Source organism: Acinonyx jubatus, chromosome B1, assembly GCF_027475565.1.
Source record: "Acinonyx jubatus isolate Ajub_Pintada_27869175 chromosome B1, VMU_Ajub_asm_v1.0, whole genome shotgun sequence".
NCBI lineage: Eukaryota > Metazoa > Chordata > Mammalia > Carnivora > Felidae > Acinonyx > Acinonyx jubatus.
In genome coordinates, this window is record NC_069382.1 from 156,541,708 (window position 1) to 156,563,474 (window position 21,767).

Below are 21,767 nucleotides of genomic sequence, written 5' to 3' on the forward strand. Positions count from 1 at the left end.
CGGAGCCTGGAGCCTGCTTCTGATTCTGTGTCTCCCTCTCTCTCTGTTCATGCTCTGTCTCTCTCTGTCTCAAAAATAAATAAAAACGTTAAAAAAAAAATAAAATAAATAAAAAATAAAAAAAATAAAATCTCAGAATGCAAAAAGATATGAAAACCTGAATTCATAAAAAAAAGAATATTAAATGATTAAAAATTTCTGCATGGAAAAATGCCTTTAACAAAGTAGAAAAACCTTAGAAAAATACTTAAAACAGTTATGATAGGCAAAATGTTAATTTCCTTCATATACGAATAATTCTTACAAGACAATAAGAAAAATACCAACAACATAATAAGGAAGAAAACAGGTGAATGATGTGAATAGGCAACCCACAGATAAAGCTTTTAAACATTGGGAGAGATGCTCAACTTCATTCATGGTTAAAGAAGTGCCAATAAAATCAAAGTATCACTTTTTCACCCATCATATTGGCTAGGAGTTGTACCGTCTAATTCTCTTATCATGTATATATTTCTTTTTCAGTAAAGCGATGGTATTATTTTCAATAACATAATGGTTTAAGCAAACCTACAAGTTAAAAATAACAATTACATATAAAAGTTGATTTTGAAACCAGGTATCTGGTCTCAGATCATAATAAATTCTCTAGATTATTTAAAATTTACAAAAAATCTTGTTTTATTTTAAACCCCTCTGAAATATTTAGGTACATAAATTCTTCCTGTAGTAGTAAAACCATGAGCTTTAGGAGAACCAAAGCTCCTTTATCCTTCATTTTTTTCTTCCTCTCTGTGCTATCCTCAAGAAGAAAAATTGGTGGGGTGCCTGAGTGGCTCAGTCAGTTGTGTCTGATTCTTGATTTTGGCTTTGGTCCTGATCTCATGGTGTATGAGTTCCAGCCTCGCATAGGGTTCTGCGCTGACAGTGCAGAGCCTGCTTAGGATTCTTTCTCTCCCTCTCCCTCTGCCCCTTCCTTGCTCTCTCTCTCTCTCTCTCTCTCCCTCTCTCAAAAAATAAACTAAAAAAAAAATTTTTTTTTTAAAGACGAAAAATTGGCGTGGATTGTTCAAATTCTAGGATTCTTATTGGGTCAAATTTACTAGTGATCAATGTGCATTAAAATGTCATTCATTTTAGGTGTGAGAGGATTGGAACTCTTCAGCGTTGTCTTCTTTCTCCATGCTGTAGAGTTGGAGGGCATCAGGGCTCACTCCTGGCTGTGTGTGTGTGTGTGTGTGTGTGTGTGTGTGTGTGTGCATGTACACCTCACCCATGTTACAGAAGTTGACACAGGGTCTGCTTCTACCAGTGCTACCCAAGGCCCACCTAGCCATTCCTCTTCTCTGTTTCCCTTCCGCTGCTGACGGCTGAGCCTGCTCTCTTTCTTGTGCCTTTTTCCACAGGTACACAGGGCTCACTGCTCCAGTAATAGTCCAGGCCAGCTCAGTGCTAGAATAAACCAGCACTCTCTGTCTTGCTGCTGGTGTGCTTCTTTCCTGGTCTCTTGCTGGGTGTGTCAGATTGGGTTTTGGTCTGAAGTGTCTTAGTCCTAATCAGATTGGCAAAAAAAAAAAAAAAGATTGATCCATGTGGTTCGGTTCAGCTCACTTGAGTACTCACTGGGTTCCAGGCCCAAGCCTGACCAGCAACAAAAGTATACCAGCTACTCCTGGAGTAAGGCATCAGTGTGACTTCCAGACTCTGCTTGCTGGATGGATGTGGCCTTGCTTCAGACTTGGCTAAAGACCAGCTGAGCCTGAGACTGAGGAGACTTAGGAACAGAAGTGGATTCGGACTTTGAAAGGATGCTTGGCCCGGTGCTAGGGCATAGTAAGAAGGTTCAATAAATGTTGACTGAGGTGATAATTGAGGCTGGAAAGACAAGAGAAGCACACAGGAATTTTTTTCTACAATGTGAGAACGTATGTCCTCAAATACTACATTATGAGGCATAGCCAAAATTATGTAGGAAATTGTATTAGTTAGGATAAAAGCTGTCCTACCGCAACAAAAAGCCTGAAAATTTTGACTGAAAGAGGATAGAAGTTTTTTCTCTTTGATAGAGCATTCCATTTAGTCTAGGCTATCAAGACAGAGCTACTCTACAAGGCCACTCAGAATCAAGAGCTTCTTCCACCATTGTTTAGTGCTGTAGTTCCCAAACCATGCACCAGATTGTCCCAGAAAGCCTCAGTGAACTCACAGGAGAACCACAGGATGTGTTCCACTTTTGAGGAAAATAGGATCCTCAACATCTGACAGACACCACATCTGCTATCAGCTTTAGGTGGTTTATAGTTTCAACATTGAGAAAGGAATACACTACTTCCTTTTGATGACATCATACCTTTGTGAGGCTATGGTTGCAATGAGAAAAAGTACTATGAGAAAATCAATGTGGGACAGGGAATGGGGTGGCGTTGTCCAATCTGATTCCAAGGTTTGAGGAGTTGTGCAGTGCCCAGCAGGTGCACAATCCCATTACCAAGTGTTCACAGTTGTTTTAAAGTAAAAATATTTTTCTTTTGATTTATGCATATATATATATATATTTGCAAATGGCTTCTAAATGTTGGAAGATGATTCTCCATGTATCTTATGGTTTTACATATATTGTAAGCAGAGGCACTTATTGCCTTTGGTCTAGACTAATTTTTCAAGTATATTTGTATAGCTAATAGCCTTGGAAGATAGAAATACTGATGACTCTCTCTGGAACAAAGAGCAGGTCTACTTACTGTCTAGTCTAATAGAAACAATATCTCCCTCTAGGGCAAAGATCAGGCTGGCTTATTGCTCATATAAAAGATTCAGATTGCCAAAGCTTGGTAACCTGAGATTCAGGTTACCTCTCCTGTAACACAAGCCACTGTGGGTACACGTCTCACACAGCCCTCTTCACATAGTCCCTTGGAATTGAGGCTCGGGAAACCAGACCTAATGCTGACACTCTTGGTATTGCTACAGCCATGAGTAATGCATTCCTGCCTCTCTGACCCAGGAGTCTCATGTCTTCTGCCAACCTCCATGAAATGTGACTGGCTAACTCATTAGCTTGCAAATAGGATAAAATCTCAGACCCTTCACAGTTCTTAACACTAAGTTGTTAGGACGTAAGTACTGATTAGGTTGTTCGGACAAAGCTACTTAATAAACGGAGCTGTTAGTTCTTTCTCTTGGCTCAGGAGCATTGTGATAAAATTACTGAGATACTAAGGGTAACTATGAACTGAAAAGTTGGAAACTTCTGGCTCAGTTCATTGTTCTCATCTTCATGTTTGAAAGTAAGACTGTCACTTCCCAACTGGCAGGGAGGGAAGACGAAAAAGTCCAAGGAAACAATTTCTCATTAAAAGCAAGCCAGGGGGGTGCCTGGGTGGCTTAGTTAGTTAAGCGTTGGGCTCTTGGTTTTGGCTCAGGTCATGATCTCACATTTCGTGAGTTCGAGCCCTGAGTCAGGTTCTGCACTGACAGCATGGAGCTTGCTTGGGATTCCCACCCCCACCCAACCCCTCTCTCTCAGCTCCTCCCTTGTTCACATCTTTCTCTCAAAATAAATTTTAAAAAATAAAATAAAAAATAAAAGCAAGCCAGGTACATGGGCCACACATCTCTCCTGCTCACATGCCATTGGTGAACTTAGTCACATGGGTGCAGCCAGTCACAAAGGACCCGGGGAAGTGGAATCTCTATGTGAGTGTCTATTTGTCTGGCTTAAAATCAACATCTATGGAAGGAAGGAGATGGGTTTTGGCAGACAATTAACACTCTCCACCACACAGGGGTATTTCCCTATGGTTAGTTATTGTCACTGAAATAATAGTATGGGGTGAGATGTGTAAACAATCTTTTAATATCCTCACTGTGAGCTGGCTCTGTAAGGCTTTTATCTGAGAGCATTTGCCTTGGTAACCAATTCAGTTTCCTTCCTTCTTTCCCCTCTCTTGGCATCTTACCCCAACCCAAAATTACAGGAACCTGTTAGTTAGACTCTTTTCATTGGCAGACTCGGGCTCTGCTTCTTTTCCTGGGTGACAGGCCCTGCTATCTGCAGTGTGCACTCTTGGCTTTAGAGCTCTTACATGAAGGATGGAGCTGTAAGTGGGGCAGGGATACTAGACTTCTGTTTACAGCAGGGTGGGAGGAACCACATTTTTCACCAAATCAGGCAGGTTGGATCCAGACTTTGATGGGCCTGAAATTTATACAATTTGGGGGCCCTCTTTAAAAAAAGAGTACAAAATTAAGTATGTATAAAAAACATTAAATATTTAGAATGAGAAAAGAAATCATAGTAATTTTCAACTGTAAAAAAGCTGGCAAATGTTACAAACATCAAATTCAAAAAAGTAACATTATCTTCTTTATTCACTACCCAACATGCCTCTATAAAGTTTTGGGGTAATTTTTATATGATCAGTAATTCTAAAAAACATACAAAATTATTCTGAAATTAAGGCATACAGAAGAGCAATTTTAACTTGCTTCTTGTTATATTGATCTGCAAAATCATGTAATCAAATTATTTTTATATTACTTACATTGATATATTAATGAATATGTATGGGAGTTTTGACATAGAACATTTACTTCTTCAGGCCATTTTGCTGTATCTGAGGCAACGTTGTATGCATTTTCATCAACCAACAGATTTTTGTTAGCACAAGGAGTATCAGATATTCTAAGAGGTGATCTTATTTGATGTGATGATGCATAAAATCAGACTTCACACACACATATGCCTTCCATTGGTAATACTGCCACAAGTTCATGACCTATAAACCTAGGGATTGTGATCAATTATATTTTGCAAGATTCCCATCAAAAAAGAAAAAAATATGATGGTTTAATAATTGTGTACACTATACTATCAACTATATTTCTTTTTTTTCAAGTATATTTCTGATAGCAGCAAACTTTTAACCAGGTGTCAATGAGAACTGAAACTTCCACTTAGAATTGTACGTATCTAATGATTCAAAGAACATTCTGAAGACTATCTTTTGTTCCCATATGTTCCAAACCTTATTGCTCTTCCATTACTGGGTGCTGGATACCATGGGACATGTTCATATCACAATTTTGCCCTTGGCCCTGCACTTTATGTTATGGTGCCAAATGAGTTGACCTTGTAGAGTCAGAAATATTCATGGAAACCATTCCTACAATAGGCCTGGTGATAACCTGACCTAACCCTAAACATGGAAGTGGCTGCAAACTACAGAAACATGTGCCACACAGCCCAAACGTCATGCATCCCCAACTCAACTTCTGTTTGACCAGATACCAAAAATGCCTATTGTCATTCATCACTGTTTAATAGGTAAAGATTGATGGTGAAAAGTCACAAAGGAAAGACATAGTGATCTTAACCAGTTGCTATTAAAATATCATTATTTCCCAAATTTTACAAAGACATATATATGACCATCAGAATACATTGTTAGGAATGCTCAGTGGACCTTGGATGGAGCATGTACAAATGAAACTTTGAACCTCTGTTAGCTTCCTCTGGAGAGGTAATGAGTGACCACAAGGATGAAAATGCAATATCCTCAAAAACCAACTATCATTTTGAACACTTTATGATTTACAGAACTCTCATACTCATTATTATACTTGATCCTCAGAATAGGTTTTAGATCGCCAAAACAGATACTAAAATTTTGGGAACCCTAAAATTATTTGCTCCAGACAAGCAACATCTTCCTGGACTCAAAACTGAGGTCTCCTGACTTCAGAATTCAAGCTCTTCTACTATATCATTCCAGAAAAGATTCATAAAGACATTTCTGCATGATGTGTATTAACTGCTCAAAAAATATCTGTGGGACAAATGAAAGAAAAGAAAGAAGTCAAGCAGGAGCCAGGAATACTGTAAGTGACCAAGTTAAGACAGTCCTTCAGTGGAAAGAAAAATGGGCCAGAATCCCACCTTTCCAGCTGGAACATATACTTTCCCTACATTTCTTCCAGATGTCAACCTGTTTTCCATGCCCCATAGTCCAGTCCAGTGTTTTAGGGAGCAGGACATAGATGATTACTCTGTAAAAGGGCTCTGGGTCCATATGCTCCCATAAAACAGTTTCTATTTTTCTGGGTTACAGGTGGGGGTGAGGGTGGGGCCACAGGGATGAGATGGGTGAGACTCCATTAAGGTTAATTGTAGCTTTGATAAATAAATATGCCCAGATAGATTTTGATGAATGTGTTGTTCACCAGTTCAATGCCTGTTGCTTAATTTTAGTTGTTAAGTTCGAGGAGGCATGAAAGGAAATCTGTACTTTTAATTTAAAGATCAGCTGGACTGATCTTTACTCCAGATGTAGTGAGATCAATGATACGCCCTTGAGCTTCTTTCTGCTTTGTCACGCCTCAGACAGGAGGAGGCTTTTAATGCTGAATTCCAACACCTTGAAAGCAGATGAAGAGATGGAAACATATGCAAGTTGATTTAACATGGCCAGTCCATTCAGGAATCTTGTGGGTTTCTGGAATTTGACAGCCCAATTTCTACTCTTCAGCATGAGAGTGGAGAAGGGCTTATTTAAAACTGGGACCCAGTAATTTGGGGAATTGAATGATCACAGTAGGAAGGTCTCAGACAAGGATGTGAGGTCTGTTAAGAATCATTTCCATCTATGTTTAAACCATCAAAGGCTTCCTGCTGCCCTTTGAAAAAAGCTAAACTCCTTACTCTAGGGTCCCCACCAAGACCCATAAGTCCTGGTCTCTTACTTCCTTCACTATCCATCGTCCTGCCACAACAGTGGCCTCTCCGGTATTCACACATGCCACCCTCTTTCTTGTAGCCTTTGCATACGTTGTTCTGGCTTTTCATATATACCTATTATCTTTCAGGCCTCAGCTTTGATTTGCTTTCTCATGGTGGCCTTCTCCAATCACCTCATCTAAAGCAGCAGTATAACTCCTTACCCCCCATCATCTCACTGTTTCCTCCTCAGCACTTCACTATAATGTTCTTATTTAGTTGTGTCCTTACTTATCTCCTTCCTCCACTACACTATAAGATCCATGAGGGCAAAGGATTATTTGTCATTCATCAGATGTCCTCAGCTTCTAATATAATGTCTAGCCCATGATAGATGCTCAGTAAATATTTATTGACTAACAGTTAAAAAACTGTTTCCCTTCATGGCACTAGCTGATCTACTTGTGGAAGGTTCACCTTAGCTATCTGAGTGGTTTTCAAACTCTCAACACCTTTCTTTGCCTTCCTACCCTAGGTTAAGCCTTTGGTCTATCCAAAGACCAAATAAAATCTTGACTTGAGTCACACTGAGGCCTCTCTCCTGGTATCCTGAGCATTCTTAAGGGAGCAGATGTGTCCTCAGTGGGTGAAACAACCTGTTTCCCAAGGGTGTGCCCTCTCTCAGGTTGGATAGGATGTGCCCTCAGAGCTTGTCAGGGCATGCTTTTCCAATAATGGAGGCACTGTTCAAGCTCAACAGGCAGAGCAGCAGGAGCATCCATGCTCAGGAGGGACGCACATGGAAAAACAAAACTCTTGCATTAGGAGCCTAGCTAGGGCTGAAAATTCCACTTTGAGTAAAATACCAACAGTTCAGAGCCAAGAGAGTTGGGGAAAACAGAAAAACTGCTTTCTATACATACATTTTCCACCGGAGGCCATTCCATCTGCATTTGTTTCTCCAGGGCCTTGCCAGGAGGACCTTGCTTGCTTTGACCATCAAGAGCATTTTGTTCAGAGAGAAAAAGGAGACAAAAATGGGACAAAGCAAAAGATGGAATGAAGATAGCAAGGCCACAGAGGAGGAAAGTGGGTTGCTGTGGAAATACTTCCTGACTCTAGAGAATGTTGATTTCTGGAGTTCCCCAGGAGTATCCTCTGGACACCTCATTCCCAGGAGGAGACATCTGTCACAACAGGGAAAGCCACAGTCTGATGGCCTGTAGCCCTGAGTTCTACTATTCTCAACTGTGCCATTCACTTGGACAAGCCAGTTCACCTTGAAACTCAGATTCCTCTTCCATTAAATGAGAAATTGAACTTAAAAAAATTTTTTTTAACATTTATTCATTTTTGAGAGACAGAGACAGAGCGTGAGTGGGGGAGGGGCACACACATGCACACACACACACACACACACACAATCTGAAACAGGCTCCAGGCTCTGAGCTGTCAGCACAGAGCCCGACGTGGGACTCAAATTCATGAACCGCGAGATCATGACCTGAGTCGAAGTTGGAAGCTCAACCAACTGAGCCACCCAGGTGCCCCAAGAAATGGAACTTTAAAAAAATATGTGGTACAATATATATTATATAAAATTTACCACTTTAACTACTTTTAAGTATATATCATTCAGTGGCATTAAATGTATTCACACTGCTGTCCAACCATCAGCACCATCCATCTCCAGGACTTCTTCATTTTCCCAAATTGAAATTACATACCTATTAAACAGTAACTCCTCATTCCTCAGCCCCTGACACTCACCATTCTACTTTCTTACTCTATGAATTTGACTATTATAGGTATCTCATATACATGGAGTCACATTATATTTGTCCTTTTGTGTCAGGTTCATTTCACTCAGCATAATATCTTCAAGGTTCATCCTTATTGTAGCATGTGTCAGAATTTCCTTTTTAAGCCTGAATTTTATGTGTGTGTGTGTGTGTGTGTGTGTGTGTATACACACATACATTTTGGTTATCCATTTATCCATTGATGGACACTTGGGTTGCTTCTATCTTTTGGCTATTGTGAATAATGTTATTACGAACATGAGTATGCAAGTATTGGAGTCCCTGCTTTCACTTATTTTGGGTATATAGCCAGAAGTGAAATTGTTGGATCATATGGTAATTCTATGTTTAACGTCTTGAGAAGTCACCATATCATTTTCCATAGGGGTTGTACAATTTTACATTCTATCAGCAATGTACAGGGTTCCAATGAGAAACTACACATTCATTGGTTAGAGAATCCATTTTTCAGACGAAATGTTCCAGGAAGCTCTATATGCAAAAGAGTTATGGGGGAGTGCTCCAGAAGCAGTGGGGAGTGAGGGTCCCAATAACCCCAAGGAAGCATTTCTATGGAACAAAATAAAAACTAGGTAAGACATTCTTTCAGGCTTCTTCACGCATCAAGCATCTATTAGCCTATATTCATGTGACATACTGAACAGGTGTAAGGCATATTTGATTTACTTATACACTACCTGTTCCACAAAGAATTTGAAGAGATTTGCAAAAACTCATACAATAGAAAAGGATAAAGCACATAGTCAAGGGTATCAGGGCAGAGAAAGGTGGGAGGGATATCTTTAAGCTGTATGAACCTACATTGCCTCTGCCCACAGGCTCTCTCAGTCTGAGTATTGCAGATGAAGGAATGTTGGAGAAATCCAGGGGTAGACTGCTCTATGGACATGTGGAATCTCCAAGGGAAAAGCAAGGCAAAATTGTTTATGTTATACATACCCTCACCTAAAGCTACACTGCAAGACTCAAAGAATAAAAAGAGCAAGAATCTATTTTTAGCAGAACAGAAACGTGTTGAGGAAGCGAAGCAAGTACTTCTAAGAATGAACTCATGTCATAAACCCCAGGTTTAAATCCTAGGTCCACTGCCTGATAATCCAGGGCAAAATACTTGACCTCATTAAGCCTCCATTTTCCTAACTATAAATGAGGGTGATGCTAGGGATTGCCATGAGGATTAAGTGAGACAAAGCATGTCAGACACTGAGTCTAGGGCCTGGTATATAAGCTATCAGTACATGGTAGCTACTCTTACTGGAATTATATTTAAGGGATGTCCATGCCACATTTTTCTTGTTCATTTCTATGTCCCTAGCACTTAGCAGAATGCTGGCTCATAGTAGGTGTTGAATGGGTATTTGCAGACTTGAATTGATGTAACTGTCTTTCCTGTTTGACATGCCCTGTGCCACTCTCTCTCTGACAGTGGTAGGTGACAGGGTTGAAAAGCATGAGGTCAGGTTAGTTAAAAGCATTGCTCACTAGGTAACACCCAGAGACTAAATGCTCATGAACTTTGATGAAATTCAAGCTGTGTAATATACAAGACTATGACCTCCCAGGTCAAGGGCCACTGCTGTGCTTTTCTTCATGCCCTCCTTCTTCAAAGGAATATGTCTTGCTTATTCTAGCAAAAGATGTAAAATGATAAATTAGATAATCAATTCAGATATGACTTACTGAATGTTTAACATGTACATGTTTAAGACTTTTTGCTGGACACTGTAGGATCTTTGAAGTTCAGCAAGAAACACCTCTTCTCTCAAAGCATGTACTTTCTAATAATTGAGTAGCATGTGGATATAGTAGTATAAGGAAAATGCCATATAGATCAAATGAATGATATAGGGAATGAAAGAAGGGAGAAACCACACTCGGTTGTAATTATCTGGATATATTTCTCAGTGGAGGTGGTCTTTTCTGATGGTCTTTGAATTTGTTACCATGGTGAGGGGGGTTCAGAGGCAGGAGGAATAATGGGGGTAGGAGGCGTGCGGCCGAGAAATGCAGAGTCCTTGGCAATCAGTGAGTCATCTATTTTAGATGGGTCATACATTACATGTGGAAGAATATGTCTGGAAAGAGGGCTTTTGGGGTTTTGAAGGTTTTGATGAGAATTTATAGAGAAAGGGGAGCAACTGAGATTTTGAGCAAGGCACTGGGGAAGGTTAAACCAGCAGTGGTATGTGAACTTGATTGAGGTGGAAAAAAACGAAGTGGGGGATAACTTGGAGGACAGTTGAAGAGATCAGAGCAGAAATTATGAATGGGGGTGTTGGCAGCAGGAACGGAGAAGAGGGACCATTGGAGGGGCTTTGCAGAGAGGTAGCTACTACAGGATTTAACTGTCAGTTCTGTCGTTTGAGAGAAAATGAAGCATGGCTCTTTCATCTTTCCTGGACCAGCTCTCACAACCTTCCAGTGAACAGACCCCAGGCTTGGAAGCAAAGTGTGGACCCTGGGTCTGTTGGTTGGCAGAGGGACTTGGAGAACTAGAAGCATCTCTCATTCTCCCTGGTTATTCATGTGCTTTACCCCAATTCACAACCTCAGAGGAAAGAGCTAGATGAGCAAGATCTGAGAAGGAATCTTCTCCACTTGGCAGCCTCATCTGTGACAGAACATTATATAACAGTCATGCATCTTTTGGAATGTGACAAAGATAAGAATTATCAGCTTATGTGTTCCTACCCTCCACACCCCCCACCATCTAACAAGAATTTTCTCGATTGCTCAGTTTCTTCCTCTCCCCTCATCACTTGAAGGAGAGTTATGTCTATGAGTTCTATGCTCTCCTTATGACATAGAAACAGGGAGAGAGAAACCAGACTGGACAGTTAGGAGGAAAAGGGGTAAATTCCTGGTGGCTTGGCCAATTCCAGGATTACTCTTTGCTCTGGAACATTCAGGTCATGGGCTAAATACACTAAAGAGTGAAGCCAGAAGACCAAGCCAACCTATATAATAAGGAGCTAAGAGAGAAATAGGGAAAAAGAAAATGAAAAATAGTCTGGGCTGGGTTTCAGAGAACATTTGAAGGGAAGACTTGGCACATAAAAGACTTGGAGACACAAAACATGTTGCTGTAGGGTTTCGACAGAATCTTTTAATGCTAAATAAATGTTGGAATTTCTGTTTTGGTTGCTCAATGTTTTTAATGTTTGTTTTAATGTCATAACATGCTGCGACTGGACAACATTGTATCCCAGTTATATTCAGGTTGTAGAATAGCAGAATGGTTAAGAGCAGGAATTCTGGAACCAAACTCTTGAATCTCAGATGCCATTTCTACCACTTAATAGCTATGTGACCTTTGGCTAGACACTTACTTCTCTGTAACTTAGGTGCTTTTTTGAAAAACATGTTAACAAGAGGGTCCACTTCAGAGGGTTGTTGTAAGGATTAAACAAGTTAATATTTGTAAAGCTCGTAGAAAGCTCATGTAAATCCTGGCATGTAGTTAGCACTATATAAGCATTCACTATTAATAGTACAGGAAATTTAAGGTTATGAGATTTTTCTGCTTCAGTTCAACCAAGATGGTGAAGACTACCAGAGAATTATCTCAGCAAACAGATTCTAAGTTTTGGGAAAGAATGAAGGTTTAGGTGGTTGTGATAAGCAGATTTCTAAAATGACCCCCAATGATTCCCATCTCTGGGAATTCACACTCTTGTGTAAACCACTCCCTTTGATGGTGGGCTGGACCTGGTGACTTGTCTGTAACTCACAGAATATGGCAACAATGATGGGATGCCATTTCTGTGATTAGGTTACAAAGGGTTATGATTTGGGTCTTGCTAGCAGACTCTCTCTCTTGCTGCTTTTGATGATGTCAGATGCCTTGTGGGACAAGCACAAATGGCACATATGGCAAGTAAATGAGGGAAGCCTGTGGCCAACAGCCTGTAAGGCTGTCAATCCAATAGTCTGTAAGGAACTGCCAATATCCATTGAGTGAGTTGGAAATGGATCTGTTGAAACTTGGTTGCGGTCTTCGAGAGATCCTGAAGCAAAGATCTCAGCTGAGCTATGTCCAGAATCATACACCCAGAAACTGTGAGATAATAAATATTTGTTTTAAACCATTAAGTTTTAGAGTAATTTGTTACATAGCAATAGATAACTAATATAGCAATGTGCCAAAGTAGAAACTTGGGAACTGAGTCAAGGGCAGCAATCCAGCTGTAGGACATTGGGTGGAAGTTCAGGAGATCTTGAGGATGACTGCCATAAAAGAAGGAGCATCCTATGGTCAGCACTGGAGAACCCACACCCTAGTTACATGTGGAGGAGAGTGACTCAGGCTGAGCTCTTCTGGATGGGGTGGCTAGCGGTGTCCTATCTTTCCTGCTTCAAGTGTACATCAGTCTGGGAACACTTAGTTCTCATCTTGCATCAGTGACCTCTTCACAGCACTTGAGTGGGGACTCTTCTGGAAAGACCTCCTTATAACACCACTCCATTTGTGTGTTCATTCATGCAACAATTATGAGCTGGACAGGTCTATGTGATATAGATACACCATGGACAAGAAGAAATGGTCCTCACACACTTTACAGTTTCTTTTAGCTTTATTCCTATCTTTTAAACTGCACCTTTGTCTCCTTCACTTGGGCGACTTCTGATCACATACCTCTTAAAGTATAGTGTTATCCATGGCATTGTCCTCATGTCTCTTTTCTTCCCATCTTACATGTCCCCTGAATGATTTCTATCACTTGTGTGTTGATGACCTTAAATCTTCATATCTAGCTCAGAACTCTGAGTGCCAGACCGTACATCCAGCTGTATGTGCTACTTCTATCCCACAGACTCACAGACACTTCAAGCTCACAAATGACCAAAATTAAATTGATTTCCTTTACCCCTTATGTTTCCTGTCCTGTCCAAACCTTCTTTTTCTCCAATATTCCCTTTCCTAAATAACAGCACCATCATCCACCCAGAATGAATATGGGAATAATCCAAATTCTTTCCACCTGGCCTCCTTCTTCCTCCTCCAATCTCACTAAGTCTTATAGATTTTACCTCCTAAATAGTCATTTCCTGTTCTCTATCATGTGTGTGATGGGCTCATTTTAAGCTTGTAACTTTTTTTAGTAGATCTGATACACTAACCTTTACACTGATTTTTGTCTTTGTGCTCACTCCTTCTGCTTCATCTTTCACACTAGTGCCTGTATGATGCTTCTAATTGCTGGGCTATATAATTCTGACTCAAACCCTACAACAATTCCCTATTATCCACAGGGTGAAGTTCATATTCATTAGCTTGGTGTTTGCATACCTTCATGGTCTGATTGCAGCTACTTTCCAGCCTCATGTCCAGCTACTTCTGCACACAAACTCTACATTCTGGCCACACAATTTGCAGTCTTCTGCCATGCTGTGGCTCACTCTCTTTGGCTTGGGAGGCTATGCTCTGATCTTGTTTATCAGATGAACTCCAAGTCATCCTTTGAGACTCAAATTCAAACATTTCTTTGACTTCTTCAGGTAGAATTAATGTCTCCTACTATCCTCTGCATTACCTTTACTATAGCTCTTTTCACATCTCATTTGCATTCAATTATTTCATGTCAGTGTTCCCTGCTTGCTTGTGAGCTCCTTGAAGGCAGAAACCCTGTGTTTTCACTTTTAACTCCAGTACCTGGTTTCTGCTAGGCATCTAGCGAAAGTTTGCTGATGAATAAGTGAATGAATGAACAAATGAATCAACAGATCAGTGCAGAGCTGAGTCTGCAGGTGGGAGATAAATGGGCTGAGCCATGGGGAGTTCTAGAAGGAGAGCCGAGGAAGTGCAGCTATTCCTCTCTATTCACAGGGCCTTTAGCCCAGGCATATGTTCATCACCCTATACAAATACACCTGCCAAATTCTTCTCTAATTTAGTGAATTCAGCCCATATGGTATGAAGCACATGAAGTCAAAATTAGCCCCTTGAGAATCTCTTAAAAAATGTTTCTAAAGTACATTGTGCAGATATACTGTTTCTCAATCCAGTACATCTGGTTTTCTCTCCAGCACAGGAATAGATCTCTCTCTTTAGTTGAGAATCAAATGAAGTAGTTGGCTCACATTCAGGGGCCTTGTTGAAAGATAAATGATTATCCTACTCATGATGGTGAGATGCTCCTCACTGTGAGAAATAGGAGAAAATGGAGACTGAATGAGACACAAGCTGACCCTCATTCAATGTATCTTGCCTGGACTCAGGACTTCATGTATTTGTAGCACCCCACTCACCATCCCTACTTCAGGTCCCAAGAAGTGGTTCTTGACCTCAAAGCCCCTGCCTAATCCTGGCTCCTTCTGACTGATCCAGCCACATGAACTGCTTCTCTCAAGAAGTACTCTCTGTTCAAGTGAGGTCACCTTTCTCCCTGATCTCTCTCAAAGCTCTTTCCTATCTTTCTGTCTTTGCTCAAGCTGTGCACTCTGACAGAACCCTTCTTGTTACCCTTCCTTTATTCAGGTCCCACCAACAGGTCAAAACCCCACATTTCAGCCTCTCCCAAGTTTTATCTCTCCAGTGTCCATACTAATCTCTCCCATTTCTGAGTTCCTAGTGTCCTTAGGGTCAGGGCTGAGCATTGAAGTTCAGATTTTTTTAAAAAAAATAAATGTTTTATTTATTTTTGAGAGAGAGAAAAAGAGAGAGGAAGAGAGAGGCAGGATATGAGTGAGAGAGGGGCATAGAGAGAGGGAGACACAGAATCTGAAGCAGGCTCCAGGCTCTGAGCTGCCAGCACAGAGCCCAACATGGGCTCAAACTCACAAACTGTGAGATCATGACCTGAGCCGACGTTGGACGCTTAACTGACTGAGCCACCCAGGCACCCCTGAAGTTCAGACTTTAACTGTTGGCCTATGGAAGCTTTTCCAAGGCTGGAGTCTTACAGTCCATTAGCAAATATCTGTATCTAAGAAGGGGATTTGACAAATCAAGAAGAAAAGAGAATTACAAGGACTGACAACACTCAGTGTTGGCAAGACTATGCAGCAACTGAAACTCTTGTACACTGCTAGGAGTGAAAACTATTCTGCAATACCTATTAAAGCTAAATATTTATATATCCTTTGACCCAGAAATGCCATTCTTGGGTATACACATCCAAGAGAAAGGAGTGCTCCTGTCCACTAAAAGCCATGTACAAGCATGTCCATGCCAACTTTCTTAATAGCCAAAAATTGCAAACAATTAAAATGTCTGTCAATAGTGGATTGGATAATATTCTATAGAATAGAATGTTACACAGCAATGAAAAAGAACAAGCTACTGCTATACACAAGAACATGGAGGACTCTCACAGACATAATTTTTGTCTTTAAATGTAATTATTTTTAGGTGGCCCAATTATGCACGTATTCTATTTATTTTCATCTTAGATTTTTATTTTATTTTAGAGAGAGAGTGTGAGAGCAGGGGAGGTGCAGAGCAGGGGGTGGGGGAGAGAATCCCAAGCAGGCTCCACTCTTAGTGTGGAGCCCAATGTGGGGAGTGATCCTATGACCCTGGGATCATGACCTGAACTGAAATCAAGAGTTGGACACTCAACCAACTGTGTCAGCCAGGTGCCCTTAACCATTTTTTAAAATTAAGTACAGTTGACACATTACATTAGTTTCAGGTATACAACAGTGATTTGACAAGTCTATTTGTTATGCTAAATGTTCAGAAGTGTAGCTACCATCTGTTATCATGCAATGCTATTACAATACCACTGACTATATTCCCTATGCTGTAACTTTCATCTCCATGGCTTATTCATTCCATAACTGGAAGCCTGTATCTGCCACTCTTCGTAACCCCTTTTTGCCCATCCTTCTCATGCTCCTCCTCTCTGGCAACCATCAGTTTTTTCTCTGTATTTATGAATCTGTTTCTGTTTTGTATTTGTTCATTTGTTTTTCTTTTTTACGTTCCATGTATAAGTGAAATCATATGGTATTTGTCTTTCTCTGATTTATTCACTTAGCATAATACCCTCTAGTCCATCCATGTTGTTGCAAATGGCAAGATCTCACTTTTTTCTTTTTTTTGGTCTAATATTCCATTGTATATTCACAGGCATAATGTTGAGTGAAGAAGCCAAATAGAAAAGATTCTATTTATATGAAGTTTAAGCACAGGCAAAATAATCTATGGTCTTAGAGGTCAGAACAGTGGTTATCTTTGGGAAGTTATGACTGGGAAGGGGCACGAGGGAGATTTTGAGGGTTCTGAAAGCAATACTGATTTGGGTGGTCATTACCCAAGTGTGTACATAAAAAGTTATCAAGCTCTATGGTTAAGATTGGTATACTTCCCGATCTTTAAGTGATTCCACAATAGTTAAAAAACAGGAAGAGTATGCTGTAGATATCTGTTGCTTTTGCTAGCCAGTGTTTATTTCTCCTTTCCTTAAAGTAATTTCACCCTGATTTATCACTGGCCTTCACCTTCAGGGACTGTAGACAAGACTGATATAGATGTCATAGGATCCAGAATTGTCCACACTCTGGCCACAGTAATTAGTTCAGGGATAGACATGTGATTTTAACCAAATGAATGAAATTCAAATTCAGAACTTTTTAAACAAATCCTAAACTCACATGTACATTTACAAGAAGATGAGAGGTTCTATGGGCCCATGTCAACTGCCTGCTGTTAGATCAAACTCCTCAGAGGAAAAAGAACAGAAAAAAGATCTCCTATCCTCACAGTTCCCATGGAGAAGCTCTTGCCTGACTTTGAGAAACCTGTTCCTCTGCCCATCCTTCTCTTACCTGGAGTTTGCTGCCTCCCTGGTGAAGTGGATAGGAGTAGAAAGAGTATGGTTTTGGGTTTGTCAGATGCCTCCATGAAGACTCAAGGATCACATGACCACATGACTCAACAGAGGCTGGGCAATGTAGGAGTGCTGAAACAAACACATTTGGTGGCTCACATTACATTGCCTTGGCCACCTCTGATCTTAGTCACAGCTACAGCGGACAGTCATCCTATGTGAACCCAGATGCAATTCTCACTGACAGCATCCCTCCTATAAGTGTGAGGTCTTTTCCTTAGCAGTCTCCCCCCAGGGCCTTCTCCAATACCATGAGAACTTGCTCAGTCCACAGGTAAGAATACCCAAAGATACAGGGGAGTCAATGTCCCTCTCTGTAACTTCCAATCACTGTGAGATGGAAGCTGGCTGATAAAGGCTCTAATCTTTAGGTTGATAGTGGTAGGAAGCCTTCTGTACCTTTCTCATCTTGGTAACACACTTTCCTTCTTGACATCACCCTCCCTGCTTCCTCACTCCTCCTTCAGGTGATGTCTCCTTAGCAGACTCTGCTTTGTGGGGAGTTCAAACTGAGACAAGAGTTCATAGAAAATCTGGGGAACACTAATTGTTCTCAAACAGCAGGCTGTAGGGCTTTGTCAACATGAGGTAAGGAAAGACTTGAAGGTGTGAGAACCTATTACAGAATTACAAGTTAAGGCCTCAGGGGTTTTACAAATAGCCCTTGGGATAGGTTGGAGTCCCAGAACATCTTTGTTTCCTTCCTTCCTGGATACATCTTGGATTTTACTCCAGTTATTTTTCATTCCCATTTATTGTTTTATGGCTTATGTTAAAGCAGAGTTTTGCTGAGAGGGCAGCCCAGTGCTTAGTGCCTTCAAGTAAATGGCAGTGGCATTTTGTAATTCCATTGCTTTTCTTTTATGATGAGATGATGTGATTGTGTGGCTTTGATTTTTACATAAGATTATGCCCTCATTTCAGCTCTAATCTATGGCAAATCTGGTTGACATATACAAAGTTTAATTATTATTACCTCGCTGTTATCTAACTTTGCCAAGGTATGCCTCAAAGGTAATTCTGGTCCCATAAGTATCTGATAGGGCTGAGAAGATTCTGGACTTCACCAAGTTGATTTGTAAATTTAGATCCCACTACGTCAGTAATAGTTAAATAGCTACTTTTTGATAGGGATTTCTAAATTTCTCTGATTAAAAAAAAGTCAGTGTTTAGAAATATGTATTTAGTTTTTATTCTGTGCCAGCCACACTCACATTGCTAATCCCTGCAGCACCCTGGCAAGGCAGTAGTCATAATCTTCTCTCTATAGCCAAGGAAGCAGGAAGCTCAGAGAACCTCTGTGACATCACGGGCCCAAAGTCACACAGCAAGTGCATTGACAAAGCAGAGACTTGACTGTGGATCCAGTTGATTCCATATTTCTTGCTCCTTCTTTTGTATATCATACTGTTATGTCTCTAAGTAGGAGAGTCTTTGGGAAGGAGAAGGGGAAGGAGTGTCTCACAAATGAATCATAAGATCAGAGGATCTCAGATTCCGAAGGAAACTTAGAGGCCATCACTCCATACCTGTGGATAGGACACATGAGTCCCTCCTGCAGAGGTACAGCTGGTCAAGAATCAGGGGAATGAGGGGCGCCTGGGTGGCTCAGTCAGTTAGGCATCCGACTTTGGCTCAGGTCATGATCTCACGGTTTGTGAGTTCGGGCCCTGTGTCGGGTTATGTGCTGACAGCTCAGAGCCTGGAGCCTGCTTCAGATTCTGTGTCTCTTCCTCTCTCTGCTTCTCCCATGCTCATGCTTTGTCTCTCAATAATAGATAAATGTTAAAAAAAAAAAAAAAAAAAGAATCAGAGGAATGAGCCTGGCCAGGGTGTGGGGCCTGGCCTATGTCCTGGGCAGGGGGCAATTATAATGAACACCCTGCACCTGCTTTCCCTGTTTTCACAGCCTTGAGCGTGTTATGTGTGTATGTGTACACTTGCACACAAATACACATAACAGAATTCACCATTTTAACCATTGTTAAGTGTACAATTCAGTGGCATTTAGTATATTTACAATGTTGTGCAACCATCATTACTATCTAGCTCCAATACGTTTTCATCTTGCCGAAAGGAAGCTTTATACCCATTAAGAAGTACCTCTTCATACCCCTCTTCCTCCAGCTCCTGGCAACCACTGCTTTTTCTCTATGGATCTGCCTATTCTAAACATTTCACATTAATAGAATCATAACATATGTGGCCTTTCTCATCTGGTCTTTCTCACTTGGCATAATATTCTCAAGGTACATCCATGTTGTAGCATGTATCAGCCTTGATTTCTTTTTATGTTCACAGCCTTGTCTTTATATGTTTTTTTAAAGTTTATTTATTTTGAGAGAGAGAGAGAGAGAGCACGTATGTGTGCATGCATGCAAGCGAGCAGGGGAGGGGCAGAGAGGGAAGGAGAGAGAGTATCCCAAGCAGTCTCTGTGCTGCCAGCACAGAGCCCAATGCCAGGCTTGAACCCATGAACTGTGAGATCATGACCTGAGCTGAAACCAAGAGTCAGACACCTAACCGACTGAGCCACCCAGGCATCCCAACATAACACAATTTTAAAGTAATCTGGAAGTTTAACTTTGATATTTCAGAATATCAAGGAAAGCTCTGAAAAAAGATAACCCTAAGGGCCTAGGCATTTTTAAGAGTAAAAATATTTTAAAGTTCTAGTGATTAAAACAATGTACAAATAACTCTGGAACAGGTAGTTTACTGGAGCCATCTGGAGCGAAAACAGTCAAACTCAAATGGCCATTCACTTGGCACAATCCCCTATTCTTCTGTGTGTCTTCTTTTGTTAGCCCAGTAGGCCTGTTTCCTTGACCTTCTCAAAACCTTGAATCCTGACCCCTCTGCTTCTTACTGCATCTACCTGTTTATCTCTTGTCTTTGTTTTATTCTGAACCTCACTTAGAGTCCATGCTTCACAATTCTTTGCTTATACTTCCAATTTTCTCACTCCATTTGCCTTCCATTATGCCATGTGGTAAAAACCCACAACAATCAAAATAAATTTGGATCTGGTGACTGGAAAGGTACACAAAGAGGGTATACTAGGTTGCACAGTGTCCTCCTCAAATTCAAAACCTCACCAGAACCTCAGAAATACAGTCTTTGCATATGTAATTAGCTAAGTGCATACCAGGTGAGGATGGGTCCTAATTTCAAAGACTAGTGCCCTATAAGAAGGCCATGTGAAGTCAGGGAGACATAGAGGCACAGAAGCACACAGAGGCAAGAAGGCCATGTGAAGTTGGAGGCACAGACCAAAGCAACTATAAGCCAAGGAGCCCCAAGGACTGCTGGGAATCACCAGAAGCCAGGAAGAGACAAGGAAGGATTCTCCTCCAGAGCAGATACCCTGATTTCAGACTTCTAGCCTCCAAACTGAGAGAAGTTTCTGTTGTTTGAAGCCACCCCATTTATGGTTATTTGTTGAAGCAGCCTAGAAAATAAATATAGGGCGTTCTGGGATGCTGGGTACACAGGTGCCTTCACTGTGTGAATTCATCAAGCTATACATGATGTATGCAATCTTCCATAAGTGTTATACTTCAATTAAAGTAAAAAATATTTTGCAACATATACAAATATAGAATCATTATGTTGTCTACCTGAAACTAACATATGTCAATTATAACTCAAATGCAAAAAAAATTTTAAGTTTGTTTATTTATTTTGAGAGAGACAGAGGGGGCAGGGGAGGGGCAGAGATAAAGGGAGAGAGAGAATCCCAAGCAGGCTCCGTGCTGTCAGCACAGATCCCAATTTGGGGCTCGAACTCACCAACTGTGAGATCATGACCTGAGTTGAAACCAAGAGTCGGAAGCTTAACCGACCGAGCCACCCAGGCGCCCCAATATTTCAATTTTGAAGTAAAAAAAATCCACTAATTTATCAATCATCACTCTTCCTTATCTGGGTCCACATCTCTTCTGGTCAGTGCTGCTTGAGAAAAACTCCCAACCTCAGTGAGTAATGCCTTTATGTTTAGCTCTTGTGTTGCTCAGTGACACTTCCTTCCCTGTCCCAGGGAAGGACTTTCTTATGCTCTCCTGGAGCTATTTCAAAGTTCTCTTGTCAAAATTCATTGCAGGAGAGCATTTCCTCCTTTGCTTGCATGGAATAACCTTGCCTCCAGCTTCTTAGTGAAAAGACACCATTTGAAGGAGACTCCACCATGCCCTGCCATTACCCCCATCTACCTCTCACTCTCCTCCTCCCCTCTAATTCAAATGGAAAAGGCTTCCCTCCTTCTGTCAAGAATTATCCTGTTCTCTGGATCCCATGTCTTCTGGCCTCTGAAAAGATCTCACTCTTTTGCAATGTTCTAAAATTTATAAATAAATCTGTGCTCCCTTTGGCTAAATATAAAGACCTTACCCATCC

The 21,767-nt window shown here is 40.9% G+C and overlaps 1 long non-coding RNA gene across 1 annotated transcript in view; it reads right to left on the minus strand.

The window, feature by feature from the left end:
• Window positions 1-175: 175 nt before the first annotated feature.
• The window catches only part of LOC113598775 (uncharacterized), a 61,396-nt gene continuing 39,804 nt past the window's right edge, over window positions 176-21,767 (minus strand). Inside the window, exon 6 of the long non-coding RNA XR_008296310.1 lies at window positions 176-12,595. This is a non-coding gene — a long non-coding RNA (uncharacterized LOC113598775). The remainder of the gene's footprint in view (window positions 12,596-21,767) is intronic.